Source organism: Oryctolagus cuniculus, chromosome 18 (genome assembly GCF_964237555.1).
Source record: "Oryctolagus cuniculus chromosome 18, mOryCun1.1, whole genome shotgun sequence".
Classification (NCBI taxonomy): Eukaryota; Metazoa; Chordata; class Mammalia; order Lagomorpha; family Leporidae; genus Oryctolagus; species Oryctolagus cuniculus.
Window position 1 is genome coordinate 7342255 of NC_091449.1, and position 10961 is coordinate 7353215.

Genomic DNA, 10961 nt, shown 5'->3' on the forward strand with positions numbered 1-10961 from the left:
CAGGGTGCATGAGACGGCCACCGAAGGCAGAACGCCCAACAGAAGGAGCTCAAAGGAGCAGCCATGTCCTGTGCTGACGTAACAGGTCTTTTGCACACAGCCAGCCTGGAGTTGATTCCACCCTTCTGGTTCTGGGCACAGCGCGTCTGGTGGCACCCACCTTTGTGTTCTCGCACTGTGGCAGTGTGGACAGGCCCCTCCCCTTCTGTGCTCCTTTTTTTTTTTTTTTTTTTCCTCTTGCCAGTCTTTGGTGAGCCAGGGCTGCAAAGCACTCTGGGACAGTGAGCACCTGGCGTTCCTAGGCTCCGGCGTGGGGTGCAGGCTTTGCCAGGGAGGAAGCGCCAGGAAGGTCATCGGGAGAGGAAATTCACAAGACGGTGCAACTGCGCGGGTTCGCAGGCCCCGCTGCGTGGCCGCGGGGAGCTCCTCCCCCCCTCCCCACGCCGGCATGCCACTCCGCAGAGGATTCGGATGGGTTCTGCTTGGGCTGTGGACACCACCTCAGGCAAGCGCGCCCTGGGGCCCGCCCCTACCATGCCGACTCTCCTCTTCCCCCGCCTGTGTTCCCCTGGGACGGGCCCAGCTGCCCCCAGGAACTCGCGACACTTTGCAGTGGAGAGTTCAGGCCCTTGATGGCCAGTTCCGACAGGACCGGGCGCCGGTGGGTGAGGGCAGCCTCTCCAGGCGGAGCCCAGAACCTCTCGCCCTGGCCAGCAGTTCATTCACGCCTGCCTTCCATTGCACGCCATGCGCAGAGTCCGCCAGGGACAGTGGCCCCAACCCTGTGTCCGCTGGAGCTGCCGGGATAAATTCCACTGACCAGCTGGCCGGAAACAGACTGATGCCCTCCAGTTTTTTTTAAATTTTTTTTAAAAATTTATTTATTTGAAAGGCAGTCACACAGAGGCAGAGAGAGAGAGTGGAGAGAGAGGGAGGTCTTCCATCCGCTGGTTCACTCTCCAATTGGCCACAATGGCCAGAGCTGTGCCAATCTGAAGCCAGGAGCTTCTTCCAGGTCTCCCACATGGGTGCAGGGGCCCAAGGACTTGGGCCATCCTCCACTGCGTTCCCAGGACATAGCAGAGAGCTGGGTCGGAAGTGGAGCAGCCGGGACTTGAACCGGCACCCATATGGGATGCTGGCACTGCAGGCAGTGGCTCCCCCCACTACACCACAGCGCCGGCCCCTCTCTCTGACATCAGGCATGGGCAGGGCTGGCTGCCTCCAAGCCTTTGAGGGGGAAGCGCCCCTGGTCGTGAACACCATGCACCTGCTCCCACGCGTATCCGTCTCGGGCTCTCCCGGCCTCTCTCCTGAAGGACACCTGGCGCTGGATTTAGGGAACCCTCAGCGGGGATGGCCTCACTGGGAGGTCCCTAACCGCATCCCCAGGGGCCTTTGCCGAATAAGGGTCGAGTCCCGGGTCCCCGGGGGACGAAGACTCGCGGGGGAGCAGGGCTGGGCCCCCCTTCCAGCCACAGCCCCCTCGCCAAGCAGCCGCTCAGTGCCTGGACCTCAGCTTCCCCGGCCGCCCCGCTGAGTGCAACAAGGCGCACAGTCCGAGCCCCGATGGCGCCTGCTTCGAAACGCGCCGACGGCACGTGGTGTGGACGTGCTGACGTCACGGGGATGGGTGTATGTGCCGACGGCGCGCCCGGGGTGGCTCGGCGCCTCTGGCGAGGGCTCGTGTGTGTCCACGCCGCTGCGGCCCCTTAGGGACGCGCCCGGCTTCCGTGATGGGGGCTCCGCCGTGGTGGCCCCGTCCGGGCCCGTGGCCTCCCCAAGGCCCCCACGCGCCACACCCCAGGCCTGGGCGGAATTATTATGAATCGGAAGTGGAGCAGGCGGGACTCGAACCGGCGTCCATGCGGGGTGACACCACAGGCTGGGGGCGGGTGCTCATTGCTGGCGGGATGCAGAGTAGTTCAGCCAGGGTGGGAGGCGGCGCGGGGGCCTTGGGGAAGTCAGCCCGCGCACGTCCGGCGCAGCCCTCACACAAAAACCAGCACGCGGATGCTCACGCGAGCCCTGCTCAGAATCGCCGAGCTGGGAACACGCCACGGTACATCCACGCGAGGGAGTAGTATGCAGCAATGAAGAGGAGCGTGGCAGACCTGGGGGGACGAGGCTGCGTCCCACCCCCGAGACAACCTGGAAGGGGCAGAAGTGTGGACACAGGAAAGTGGGCACTTGGGAGGAGGGGAGGGGCGAGGCGTGGCGCCCACAGGGTTCGCAGGGCAGCGAGGCTTCTCTGTGCAGGGCCAGGTCACCGTGCCCTTGTCCACTCTCACAGCCCTGGTAGGAGCCACGGGGGACGAGGACGCCTCGACGGAGGCTGTCACTCTACCAGGCGCACGGCTCTGCCGGGGGACGTGGGGGGCGGGGCTGGAGGTGGCTCCCTAGACTTCCTCTCAATTTGACTATGAGCCTAAAGCTGCCTTTTAAAACTAAAGTCTGGTGCTCGGCGCGGTGGTCCCGTGGGGTAAGCTGCCACCTGCGATTCTGCATCCTAGCACCAGTTCGAGTCCCGGCCGCTCCACTTCCGATCCAGCTCCCTGCTAAGGCATCTGGGAAAGCAGCGGACGATGGCCCGAGTGCTTGGGGCCCTGCGTCCATGCGGGAGACCCAGGTGGGGTTCCAGGCACCTGGCTTCAGCCTAGTCCAGTCCTGGCCATTGTGGCCATCTGGGGAGTGAACCAGTGGATGGAAGACCTCTGTCTCCCTCCCTCTCTCTCTCTCATCATTCTGCCTTTCTAATAAATTCATTTTTTTTAAAAAAGTATATTTTAAAAGCCGAGTGTACAAGATACCACACAAAGGGGGAAAAAACCCTAATGCAAGTCTGAGACGTTAGCTAATAATAACGCATCCACGCTGGCTTATTAACCAAGAAACCCAGGCTGTTACTAACCAGGGGGACGGTGAGGGCCTGCATGGAACACTCTGTTCTCTGCGCTCGATTTTTTTCCCTGTCATCCTAAAATGGCACACCCAGAGAAACAGCGTCTACTAATGCACAGGGAGAGCTGAGCTAACAGATGTCAGTCCGGCCGCCACAGCAGGTGCCCGTTCTATAGGTCCAAGCGGCAGTGGGTGTCCTCACTAATAATAGTTGCACGCTGGGGCACGGCGGTGGCGGCTGGAGAGGCAGGGGAGCGAATGCCCTCCGCGCACTGAAGCCTCTCAACGCCATCTCCATTCCTCCAGGGACCCCTCCCTCCAAGCCGCCGGTGACCACCGGCCACTGCAGGGGGAGACGGAGCCAATCACGAGCGGCCCCCGGAGTGACGTCACCCGTCACCAAGGCCTCCGGGCTGCCCCCCCCCCGCCCTCAGCGGCGCCCTCTGGCGGGAGACGAGGGCGCCTGCGCGGTGGCTGAGCACCGATGTGGTCCAGGGACTCCCGCCGCTTCCTCCGGCCAGGTCCGACACCCCTCACGCCCTCTGGCGACTCAAGTCGGTTTTCCTCTCCACGAAACCGGCTGGGAGAGAGAAATCCTGAGAGGGAAGCGCCAAACTCCGTGGCCTCCCTTCAGATACAGGCGGCAAACCCGACAGATACCCAGTTAGAGCAGCCGACCGACCAAATAGCGCAGAAATGCAATTAGAGAGGCAGGGTCGCCATGACTACACGAGTCTATAAGGTTTCTATGGCCCAAGAGCTCTAGGGCTCAGCGCCACCTGGCGCTTGGCCACCTGCTCCGGCAAGCGGGTGCCCGCGGAAGGCAGCCAATAAGGAGCGGCCAGGCCTCCGTGACGTCACTAGTTGCTAAGACGGCCGCCAGGCCCTGTGAGCTCACGCGTGAGTTCCTGTGAGCTCACGCGTGAGTTCCCGTGAGCTCCCAAGAGCCCTCGGGTGGGTTGCGCGCGTCTGGTCCAGAGTGGCGGTTGGTGCGCATGCGCCCACGTTTCGCGGGCGGGAGAAAAAAAGGCGGGAAAGGGCTCGAGGCGAGGCGCGAAGCGAGAACGGCAGACTGATCGACTGACAGACACCCCTCCCCTGAAAAGGCCCGGGAGAGGGTGTGGTCCCTTGAAAATCTCATTGAGGGGAACAGCCTCGGACAGACGGAGACGGGGTGGGGCCGCGGTGACTGGAAGAGGAGAGAGAGAGGGGAGGGGGCGGCGATGGAAGGGAACTTGGGAAGCCAGAGGCATGACGGGAGCACCCTGCTGGGAGGGAAGAGCAGGATTCTGGGAATTCCGAGCCTTCGCACTGCTTGGCGCATGGCCCCTTCTTCCGGGTCTAGAGCCGGGGGCGGGGCATCCCCGCGACCCCGCCCACAGCCCCGCGTGTGACCCCTTCTTCCGGGTCTAGAGCCGGGGGCGGGGCGTCCCCGAGGCCCCGCCCACAGCCCCGCTCGTCTCCCCGATCCCTGCTCGCCGCCCCGCCCCGGTCTCCCGCTCTGGAGGGGCGTTTGCCCGCGCGGGGGGCCCCCTCACGCGTCCTCCCAGGCTCGGGGGGTTAGGCCGTCTTGGGGTGGGGGGCATTTTTTTGCACCCCCCGCAGCGCAGCAGGGATAAATGAGGCGCGCACCAAGGTCCCCGCGGCCTGATGGGTGGATTGGAAGCAGGGTTGGGGTTGGCAGGGCTGGGAGGCTGAAGGGAGGAGAATGCAAACTTCTAAAGCTGTTTTTTGAGGAGAGGGGAGCCCTCGTCTGCTGTTTACCCACCCGTGGGGCGCGGGGACCCGGGTGGGCGGAGGGAGCCCCGCCCCTGGGCCGTCCCCTGCCGTCTTCCAGGGTCTGCACCAGCCGGACGCAGGGGCTGGAGTGCGAATCCAGCGGCGTCTGGCCAGCGAGACCGAACCCGCAGCCCGGAGCCCCTGTCGCATTGAGCACGCCCGAGCTGGCCCGCTAGAAGCTGGCGCTTGGCGTGCCGTGTAACTCAGCACAGGGGAAAAAGGGTCCGACATGGAGCGCCTCCCGCGGGGCCGGCCTTGACCCCGGGGCTGTGTGCTCCGAAGGGCACTGCGAACAGTCCTGCGTCCGTGTTCACGGTGCGTGCGCACAGGGCCGCGCGGACTCCGGGGCCATCAGGGAGGCCTGTCCAGTCGCGCGTCTAGCGTGCGCAGCGGCCTCGTTCCGCGGGGAGCCGGAGTTCCCTCCGCTCGGCCTTCAAGGTCGCTCCCGGAGAGAACCGCCGTGATGGGCTGGCGGTGGGTCCCTCCAGATCTTTGAAAACGCGCCCGTAGTAGGCGCGTAGTACTCTGGTGAGTGAGCAGTGTTTGGGCAAGCGTGCGCGCGTGTTTAACATAAATGGATCCCACTGTACATATTGTTCTGCAGTTGCTTCCCCACTCCGCAGCGCGTCTTGGCAATGCCTCCGGGTTTATTTAAAGAGCGCTGTCCCATGCCTCTGACGAGCCGCAGCCGCCTTCCAGAAAGCCGGGGCTTTCCCCGGCCTCGCTCCGCTGACCGGACGGTGTGGGTGCTCCTCGGTCTCTGTTCTTACAAACGCCGCCGCCGTGCGCGCCTTGTGCCGGTCGCCCGAGGGCCGAGGCGCAGAGGAGGAACCGTCGGGCCTTGTGGGTGTATCTACCTGCGTTTCCACCTGGGTGTCCGCCAGCTGCTGGTGCAGAGCGAGCGCCGGCGACGTCGGGGGTCCCCTGTGTGCCCGCTCTGACCCGGCTGCGCCAGGGCTCGGAGGCCACGCGAGGGAGGGGCAGCTCCTGGGGAGCCAAGGCAGGGGCATGGGGGGGCACATGCAAGGCCTCGGAAGGCCCCAGCTGAGAATTTACACACACACACACACACACACACACACAGCATCGGTCAAATAAGTCACGTGACCCTGCACGGAATTGGGGGGGGGCTTGCGCGTGTGGTGAGGCGGTGGCAGAGGGGTGGAGCCGCCGTAAGATGCTCCCCCACGCCAGCTTCCCGAGCTGGACCTGGAGCCAGACCCGGGGCCGCGGAGCCCGGGGCTCAGCTCCCAGCAGGTGTCCGACTCTGGCTGAACCACGCTCTCTCTCTCAGCTGCCGCTGTCTGAACTGCGGACCGGCACCGATCCGCGCCGCCTTCCCTTCTCCGCGGAGCAGGACGCGTGCGGCTCGAATCCCGTGCCTGCCGTCCGCAGGGAACAGGAGGCGCGGCTGGCGCGCGCTTCGTTGGGAACTGAAGGACGGAGACCCACAGGGGGGAAATGAGCGTGCGCCGAGGGGCGTGAGAGGAGAGAAAGAACTGACAGAGTCCCTGACGGTGCCAGCCACCTGTCACGTTTACAGATCACAGAGCCCCGAGGCACACTGGGTAGAAGGGGGAGGGGTGAAGGTTGTTAGTGACGGTTCCTTGGCTCATATCACTGAATTGTCTGGAATTAGGGTTGGCGTCAGGAATGGCTGGATCAGGCACTCATGGTCCGTGTCCGTGTCTGCCCTCTGCTTTCCTTCCTCTGGGCTGTCTTCCTTTTCTTCTCTACTTCTCATCACTGGATATCTTATAGGAAGATTGAAAAATAAATAAATAAATAGAAGCCCGTGCTGTGGACAGATCACATTTGTAATCACAAATGGCACTGACCTGGGTAGGTGGATTTCAGGACATCCCTCCCACCTGGCTGGTGCAGTCCTGGTCCGCGACGTGAGGTCTGCCAGGAGCAGTGAGTGCTGCACAGCCCGGGGCGCCTGAGCGTGCAGCACCCAAGGGTGGCGACATGGTCCCCGGCGGCCCCAGGTTGCGTGTCTCCCAGCTGGTCAGCCAGCCTCTCTCTGGGAGCTCCCCAAAGACCCCTGCGCTTCGTTACCGCACTGAGAACCGCGTCAGGCCTGGGTCACGCGCTCTGCCTTAGCTCCCGCCGTGAGGGGGGCCCAGGGAGAGTTGCCCGGAGGAAAAGAAGGGGGACCCGTGTCAGGCCGATGTCCAGCAGGCTCCCTCACGGACAGTTCAGTCCAGCAAGGAGAATAACTACGCAAAACGATGATAACGGCCAAGCGGATTCACTGGAGATCTGTGTCCGGGAGGCGTTCGGCCTGGCAGTTGGACCCTAGTTAAGATGGCCACACCCCGCACCAGAGCACCTGGTGCGACCACCAGCTCCAGCCACCACTCCACTTCCCTGCAGGTGTGGACCCTTGGAGGCCGTGGTGACAACCCAAGTAATTAGGTCCCTGCCACCCTCGTTAGATGTCCGGACGGAGCTCCTGCCTCCCGCTGGCCACGCCCAGTTGTGGAAGGCTTTGGGGGGGGGGGGGGATGAGCCAGCAGATGGAAGATCTCTCTTTATCTGTCTCTGTCTCTCTCTGTTAAATAAAATGAGAAACAAATAAACAAATACCTTTGAAAGTGAAAATCAGAGAGGGGCCGAGGCTGTGTATTCCTGTATTCCGACTCCTCTGTTTTTTTTTTTTTTTTTTTTTTTTTTTTTTTTTTTTTTTTGACAGGCAGAGTGGACAGTGTGAGAGAGAGACAGAGAGAAAGGTCTTCCTTTTGCCGTTGGTTCACCCTCCAATGGCCGCCGCGGCCGGCGCGCTGCGGCCGGCGCACCGCGCTGATCTGATGGCAGGAGCCAGGAGCCAGGTACTTCTCCTGGTCTCCCATGGGGTGCAGGGCCCAAGCACCTGGGCCATCCTCCACTGCACTCCCTGGCCACAGCAGAGAGCTGGCCTGGAAGAGGGGCAACCGGGACAGAATCCGGCGCTCCGACCGGGACTAGAACCCCGTGTGCCGGGGCCGCTAGGCGGAGGATTAGCCTAGTGAGCCGCGGCGCCGGCCCCGACTCCTCTGTTTTAAGCGGGAACACTGGAGAGAAGAGATCACACTGTCACACCGTCCCCTCCCCGAGGGCGGCCTTCACGGTCACCACCACGAGGCTGGCGTGACTCCCAGCACCCAGCACAGAGCGAGCCTCGCGTGTGGGGTGAGGGAATGAGGGAGGGAGTGGTGGACAAGGCCGCAATGAACAACACGTGCTGTAAGGCTCCGCGAGTCCCGGGGAGGGCACGGCCGCACAGTCGGCGGAGCACCCATTGCTGCGCCCTTCTGGAGCAATTTGGCCCAGGGCGCAGCAGGTGTCACACGCGGGAAAGATGTTCCTGCCCCTCCGTACAGCCGGAATCCACCCAAAAGCAGGGACCCACAGTCGGCTTTTAAAGGTGAAATTACAGGAGCAGAGGGTGGCTAAACTGTGCTGTATCCATCCACGCCGTAGAGTATTACACAGCCATTGAAAATGACACTCGGGCCGGCGCCGCGGCTCACTAGGCTAATCCTCCGCCTTGCGGCGCCGGCACACCGGGTTCTAGTCCCGGTCGGGGCGCCGGATTCTGTCCCGGTTGCCCCTCTTCCAGGCCAGCTCTCTGCTGTGGCCCGGGAGGGCAGTGGAGGATGGCCCAAGTGCTTGGGCCCTGCACCCCATGGGAGACCAGGAGAAGCACCTGGCTCCTGCCATCGGATCAGCGTGGTGCGCCGGCCGCGGCAGCCATTGGAGGGTGAACCAACGGCAAAGGAAGACCTTTCTCTCTGTCTCTCTCTCTCACTATCTACTCTGCCTGTCAAAAAAAAAAAAAAAAGAAGAAGAAAAAGAAAGAAAAGAAAATGACAGTCGGAAGCTATGTATTAGCCTGGGAAAATTAGGAAGGTAATGCTCGGAGCAGAGAAGCAGAGTGCAGACGTCTCCCATGCAGGATGACTCTCACCTCGCTTATTCAGATTCGGTGGAAACGCGCCCAACGGCGTGAGGAGGGCTTGCATTCGGGAGGTGCGAGCGTGGAGACTTCCCCCTTCCTTTCTCTGTTTTCTTTTTCTTTCTTTCTTTTTTTTTTTAATTTTTGACAGGCAGAGTGGACAGTGAGAGAGGGAGAGAGCTTTTCTCTGTTTTCTACCTGTTTTCATGATCTCTCTGTTTTCGTGATCCCCGTGCCAGGCTGAATAAAGAGACCCACGTCCTAATCCCAGGGACTGTGTGACCTCTGTGACCTTCAAGGCAAAGGGGGCTTGGCAGATGGAACTGCGTTCAGGATGGTGGTGTGGGGTTGTCCTGGCTTGTCCTGGCGCACCCAGTGTGACCACACGGTCCTAGGAGGAGGCAGCTGTGTGACGGTGCACGCGGAGGGTGGGGCGGGCCGAGCAGTGCTCCAGGCACCACCCTCCCTGGACGGGCGCCCGGCGTCACCACCCTACCTCACACCCCGGGTCTGTTGTGCCGCTTTGCTGGTTGGCTGCTTGGGAGAGCACGCATGCTGAGTGACTGTCGCTCGCGCGTCCTTCTAGTTTGCCGTGTAGTTTGCCATTCTGCACACAGGGAACGCGCCCATTCTGTCCTTGATGCACATTGGCTTGCTTTTTAGGCTTTGGCTGTTCCTAACCGCGCTCCTGTCGTTAGCAGCACAGGAGTCCACTGGTTTGGAGTGTTGCCAGACAGTTAGCCCCGAGCGAGAGTGTGCAAAGCAGCACTTCCTGCAGTTGGCAAGTTAAGGAGCCGGTGGAGAAGTCTGGTCCCCTAAAGAATGCCTCCAGGACAAGCCGTTGCCTGCCGCGGTGGGGGTTGGGTTGTAGTAAGGGGCAGGGGGTGTCCTTGCTCAGACAACTCCCATCTTCGCACAGTGTCTGTGCAGAACTCCGGCTCAGGCTCTCGCTTCCTTTCCTTTTCTGACTACAGTGTTGCAAGATGCGCCTTCCCGTAAACTGTTTCAGGTTATCTGCCCTACTCCTGTGCGCTCTCCTCTCCTGGCTGGAATCCTCCCTCTGGTTACCTGTGAGTGCCCCTGTGTGTGTCTTTGGGGAGCACGTGCGTGCCTTCCAGCGGCTACGTCCCTAGGAGCAGCAGGGCCAGCAGGTGTTCAGCTGTGAAGGACGCGCTGAGCTGTGTCCCGAGCACTGAGGGCAAGCTCTGTCCCCACCGGCCGGCCACCCAGGAAAGTTCGCCGATTTCTCTATTGATTTCTCTCTCTCTCTCTCTCTCTCTCTCTTTTTTTTTTTTTTTTGACAGGCAGAGTGGACAGTGAGAGAGAAAGACAGAAAGGTCTTCCTTTGCCGTTGGTTCACCCTCCAATGGCCGCCACGGCTGGTGCACTGTGGCCAGCGCACCACACTGATCCGATGGTGGAGCCAGGAGCCAGGTGCTTCTCCTGGTCTCCCATGGGGTGCAGGGCCCAAGCACTTGGGCCATCCTCCACTGCACTCCCGGGCCACAGCAGAGAGCTGGCCTGGAAGAGGGGCAACCGGGACAGAATCCGGCGCCCCAACCGGGACTAGAACCCGGTGTGCCGGTGCCACAAGGTGGAGGATTAGCCTAGTGAGCCGCGGCGCCAGCCTCATTTTTTCTTAATATCTTCTGGATAAAATCTACCCTTGTCTGTCGTTTGCCTTTTTTTTTTTTTCAGTCTCTTAATGGTGACTTTTGATGACCAGAGCTTCTTAATAATGTAGTTCAATTTTACCAATTTGTTGGAGAATCTTTCCTATTCCAAGTATATGAAGATATGCCAGTGTTTTCCTTTTTTATTTTTTAAGATTTATTTATTGAGGCTGGCGCTGTGGCTCAGCAGGTTAATGCCCTGGCCTGAAGCACCTGCATCCCATATGAGCGCCGGTTCAAGTCCCAGCTGCTCCTCTTTCTATCCAGCTCTCTGCTGTGGCCTGGAAAAGCAGTAGAAGATGGCCCAGGTCCTTGGGTCCCTGCACCCATGTGGGAGACCTGGAAGGAACTCCTGGCTCCTGGCTCAGATCTCCTCTCTCTGTGTAACTCTGACTTTTAAATAAATAAATAATAAAAATTTAAAAATTTTTTAAAAATATTTATTTATTCATCTGAAAGTCAGAGTTACACAGAAAGAGGAGAAGCAGAGATAGAGAGAGGTCTTCCATCTGCTGGTTCACTCCCCAATTGGCTGCAATGCCAGAGCTGCACCAATCCAAAGCCAGGAGCCAGGAGCTTCTTCCTGGTCTCCCACGTGGGTGCAGAGGCCCAAACACTTGGGCCATCTTCTACTGCTTTCCCAGGCCATAGCAGAGAGCTGGATCGGA